This window comes from Papaver somniferum, chromosome 9 (assembly GCF_003573695.1).
Source record: "Papaver somniferum cultivar HN1 chromosome 9, ASM357369v1, whole genome shotgun sequence".
Taxonomy (NCBI): Eukaryota; Viridiplantae; Streptophyta; class Magnoliopsida; order Ranunculales; family Papaveraceae; genus Papaver; species Papaver somniferum.
Window position 1 is genome coordinate 115,996,610 of NC_039366.1, and position 6,000 is coordinate 116,002,609.

Consider the following 6,000-nt stretch of genomic DNA (forward strand, 5'->3'; position numbering starts at 1 on the left):
ATCTCGCAACAACAATATTTCAGCGAAATTATCAACAACACAATACAACAGCATCGCAGAACAATTTCAGGAATAATATAATAAATGACATTAGCTAAGATCACGAGAAAGATGTGATAGTCCTGCGAAAATTAGAGATCTTACGAAATTAATATTTCTAAGGTTGCGAGAATGTCGCAGATCATAACCAAAAATAAAGGATAGATTAGCTGTCATCCACTATGTATTGCCCTATAAATAGTCATTCAAGTTGTAAGGAAAGGGAGAGATCTTTTTTGAGTAAGAAACAAGCAAATAGGAAAGAGAAAGTCTAGAGCAGAGGTCATTCTTGATTTCTTTATCTTTTCTTGTAAGAACATTCAAAGATTGATCAATAAAATTAAGAGTGTAAACCTAAAAATGAGTTGATTAATAATGAAATCATATGAGAGGTGTAGTGTAGGATTTCCTGCAACTACATAATGACGCTAGAAACAGGGAGCTTAAAAATCTAAAGTTGAAGATTGTTGTTGAGAATATTCAAATCAAGAAAGTGATGAAATAAATCAGTGAACCAGTTAAAAGAAAGATGAATAGAATTAATGAAGATGACAAAAGATTGGAGTGTAATATGATAACAAAAACGATGGTTAATGAATTCCATGAAAACATCAAAGAAAGAATACATAAACGAAATTTTGAAGGAAGGGAGGTTATGGCGGTAGAAAAGACATCACCCTTGAAAGATTGGGAAAAGCAAAAAATTACATTCATGGCAGCAGAAATACCAAAAGAAAATTTGAACCACACATCTCCATTGGTTATCACAGTGCCTATTACGCGAAAAGAGAAGGAGACAACGACAAAATCCACAGGAGAATGGATACTGAACAGAACTTTAATCGATACAGGAAGTTCAGTGGATATAATATTTTATCACGCATTCCGAGGAATGGGATTTAAAGATGAAGAAATGTCCAATTCAACATATTTTGTTCACGGCTTTGGAAAATCCACAACAAAACCTAAAGGAGAGATAGTGGTACGAATTCCACTTGGAGAAATCGAAACACATGTAACGCTGTGCGTGGTGGATATGGAATCGCCATATAATATGTTATTAGGAAGACCATGGATACATGCGATAAAAGTTGTGGTATCAACGTTGCATCAATGTATTAAATTCCCCACACCAAATGGAATAGGTGAAATCAGAGGAGATGTTGACAATGCGAAATTATGTCATCAAATTGAAGTAAAGCATTATGAAGGACAAGCAAAAAAGAAACAATTTCGCAGAAATTTGGCAAAGGAAACAAATAAAGAAGAAGAATTTAGAGTATATATGATAAGGGAAAAAGAAGGCAAAGGAATGCCCCGCGAAATTTCGGAAGAAGGAGAAGGACCTATGAAAACAATAAAAGAACCAACACCAATGGGAGAACCTAAACCCAGTTACACTGCCGCAGAACCAACAAAAGAAATAAACGTTGGGACTATAGAAGAACCTCTAATATTGAGAATTGGAACCAAAATGGATGTGGAAGAAGAAGAAAGAACTGTTAACTTGTTGCGAGAATATAAAGATGTTTTCGCAGGAAGCATGGATGAGATACCGAGAATAGATCCATCAATTGCATGCCACAAGTTGGAGATTAACAAAAATGTGAGACCATATAAACAGAGAATAAGAAAAATTGCAACAACTTACCATTCCCAAATAGAAGAAGAACTACAGAAAATGCTTGATGCGGGAATCATAAGAGAAGCAAAATACCCAGAATGGATAGCGAATATGGTCATTGTCCCAAAGAAAAACAAAGGAATCAGGATTTGCATAGATTTCACTGATTTAAACAAAGCTTGCCCCAAAGATAGTTTTCCGCTACCCGATATCCCTCAAATGGTGGAATCCGCAGCGGGAAACGATAGAGTATCATCTTTAGATGGGTACAAAGGGTATAACCAAATCCCTCTCGCTGAAGAAGATCAAGAACATACTGATTTCTTTGTCCCTAGAGGTTTATATTGTTACACGAAAATGTCATTTGGTTTGCGAAATGCGGGAGCGACATACCAAAGAATGGTAGAGAAGGTGTTCTCAAAATGGATACATAAAACATTAGAAGTATATGTGGATGACATGTTAATAAAGAGTAAAGAATCTAAAGACCACGTACAAGACCTGAGGGAGATTTTTGAACAAATGCGGCAGTATAACATTAAATTGAATCCTGAGAAGTGTACTATTGGAGTTGCATCGGGAAAATTTTTAGGCTACATTGTATGAAAGGAAGGAATACAGGTTGATCCAGAAAAAGTGCAAGCAGTTTGTGACATGCCAACACCAGCAACAATAAAAGATGTACAGAAGTTGAATGGGCTTCTAGCTGGGGAGATTCATTTCGCGATCATCAGACAAATGCAAATATTTTTTCGATATACTCAAGAAGGGTGTGAAATTTAAATGGACTGATGAATGTGAAAAAGCTTTTCAAGGGATCAAAGAACATCTTATGAATACAACTATTTTACAAAAAGCAGAATCAGGAGAAGAATTATTGATCTAGGCCACTTTGATATTAAATATGAAATTTTGTCTTCACCAAAATCACAAGTTGTTGCAGATTTCTTGGCAGAATTTCCTTTAGAAGAAGATGAAGCAGTAGAAGAAATGATGGACGTAGAAGAAGAACACGGAGATCCAAAAGATTTATTAACAGAACCAAATAGATGGGAGATATTGGTAGATGGATCATCAAATGGAGAAGGAAATGGAGTTGGAATTGTTTTAATTTCACCAGAAGGAATAAAAATGGCTTTTTCATTCGGATTGGAATTTGCATCCACTAATAATGAAACGGAATATGAAGATGTGATACATGCCTTAAAATTCGCAATAGAAATGAAACTAGAAAATGCCAGGATCACTAGTGATTCGCAGCTAGTTATTCGCCAGATAAAGGGAGAGTACACTACAAATGAACCATCCTTGAAGAAATACAAGAAGCTGGTTGAAGAATTGTCTGCGAAAATCCCAAAAATAAAATGGAGGCACATTTCAAGAAAGGATAACAGACTCGCAGACGCTTTTGCTTTCATCTCAAGCATGATGACAGATCCAACTGCGAGATGCATAAAAATACAAACACTTCTGTCACCATCAATCAATAAAGAAGAAGAAGACGTGGATGTGATGATAATGGACAATGAAGAAGAAGAACAAATGAACAATATCGCAGACTGGAGAATGGAACTTCATGCATATTTGGCCAAAGGAGAAACACCAAGAAATAGATTGGAAACACACAAGTTAAAAAACCGTGCAACGATTATGAATTAAGAGATGGGTTGCTATACCGAAAATCCTTTAATGGACCATCACTCAGATGTTTGACACGAGAGGAAGGAGAAAAAGTGCTAAAAATGTTACATAGTGGGGATGCTGGCAATCATAGCGGAGGAAGATCTTTGGCACATGTAGAAAAAATGCAAGGTTATTACTGGCTATACATGCACGAAGATGCAAAAAGAATATCAAGACGTTGTGAAGATTGTCAGTGGCATGGAAAGAAAATACATGCACCTGGAGCACCACTATCATCTTCAACCAGTGTGTGGCCTTTTGGAAAGTGGGGCTTAGATATTGTGGGACCATTTTTACCATGTTCTGGACAAAGAAGATATTTAATAGTCGCAACAGATTATTTCACAAAGTGGACAGAAGTGAAGGCAGTACAGCATATTCGCGACAAAGATATCTTTACATTCATATTCGAAAATATCATTTGCAGATTCGGAATTCCTGCACAGTTGGTATCTGATAATGGGAAACAATTTGAAGGACAGAATATAGAAATGCTACTTAATGCATTCAAGATAAAATGTGGAAAGTCTACTCCTTTGTATCCACAAGCTAATGGGCAGAGTAGAAGCAACAAACAAAACAATTGCAGATATATTAAGAAGAAATTGGAAGGACATCACAGAGCATGGTGCGAACAAGTACATAATGCAGTATGGGCTTATAATACAACTAGAAGAGAAGCTACTGGAATGTCACCTTTTTGTTTAACATACGGAGTTGAAGCGGTGTTACCAACAGAAGTTGTTATTCCGACAACAAAAAGAGAAGCTTGGGAGAAAAATCTTAGTGCGGGTTGATTTTAAATAAACTTGATGAATTAGAAGAAAGAAGAGAAAAAATTTACAACATATGGAGAATTATCAGCGAAGATTAGCCCGAGAATATAATAAACGTGTCAAATACGCGAATTTCAACCAGGAGATTTAGTTCTGCGAGAGACACCAATATATCAGCGAGAAAATGGTGGAAAATTAGCGAAAAAATGGGATGGACCTTACATCATTAAGGAGATAGTTGGAACAGGAGCTTATAGATTAATGGATCCAGAAGGTAGAGATGTTGGTCATAGACTAGACAGACCATGGAACAGGTTGTACTTAAAAGATATTATCCGTAAGAAGCTTTGAGAAGTTATGGATTCTGAAAGAATAATTGCAAGATTACTCATATCAAAACAAGATCATGATGTGCGAAATTTTCGCAGAGATAATCACAGAACAATGACATAAAAGAAAGGGGCGAACCTTTATGGCGTACACCCTAGTTCGCGAATAAAATTTCGCAAGAGGCAAATGTAAGACCTAAAGTACGTCATATTAGGGGGTACCTGTTGCATGGCTCAGGGAAAGGCTACACCGCCACCGGAACCTGAGTCATGGAGATTTGGGGTCAATAAAGCCCATCCGGGAGAGGCACCTTGGATTCTCAGCTTAAGCATATGACTTGGGTTGGGCGACTAAGGCAATAAGGACTCTCCCAAGGAGTGAAGATCTGATCAAGGCGCCGAGGTACACGGTTGAGTCAAGAGTGCCAGGGACGCTTGAAGCGTACCTTGCCATTCTTGACAAGTCTTGACTTATACTGCACTCGGCCCGAAGAAAACCCCACTTAGGGTGCAGTCTCGTAACCATAAACCCTATAGGTAAAAGGGATAAGAGGCTGCGAAAACAACTGGTTTTTGTTAAGACTGGATGGGAGGAGCTAACCTTGTATGGTAGAAGTACGCCTCCTTGAAGGGGCAACCAGGGGGAAGATAAGGGCGGCACCCTCCATTAGGGAGCTGATAAGTGTCTTAAGACGCAAATGTCATGAGGCTTTCTATTCGCAAGAATATTAAAGCTTGTCATATTTGTGCAACAATCCTGAAGAGGCAATAATACAAAAGAAAAAGATAAGACTAGATCAATGAGTTTTCGCATGAAAGTGCGAAGACGTCCTGCGATTTCCTCGCAAGACGACAATGTCATGGGGCTTTATTTTCGCAAGAATATTTAGGCCTGTCATATTGTCGCAACATTCTTGAAGAGGCCATAATACAAAATAAAAAGTTAAGGCAAGATCAATGGGTTTTTGCATGAAAGTGCAAAGACGTCCTGCGATTTTGTCGCAATGACAAGAGGTGGCATAGTAAGACCTTTAATTAGGAAGGAAAAATAAGACCACATGATAAAACAAAATATTTATAAGTATTTGTAACAGATTATTTTTTGCAAGAAAGATAATGAGAGGAAAGTATGGGAATCAATACACAAGAAGCATTATCTTTCTCATCAACAAAATATTAAAAGGAAAAGTTGATTCCAAAGTTGGTTGAAAAATGTAACTCGCAAAAGTGATAAAAATAAGACAGTTCAAGAAGACAAAGCTAGATAAGAAGCTCAAGCTTCAGTATTAATTTCAGTAGCAGGAGATAACAGAAATTCTTCGCCAATATTCTCATTATCGCAAGCCTCTCCTTCATTTCGGTTCTGATCTTCGCCTTGACTAGCATCTTGATTATCGCCAGCAATTACTTCTTCAGGATAAATTTCTTTCTCATTTTGATTAACACCAGCAGATGCTTCTTTAGAAGGAATTTCTTCTTCATCTTCCAAGAAATTATCCTCTGCACCACTTTCGTAATCATAATCACTATCAGCAGGACGAGGAACTTC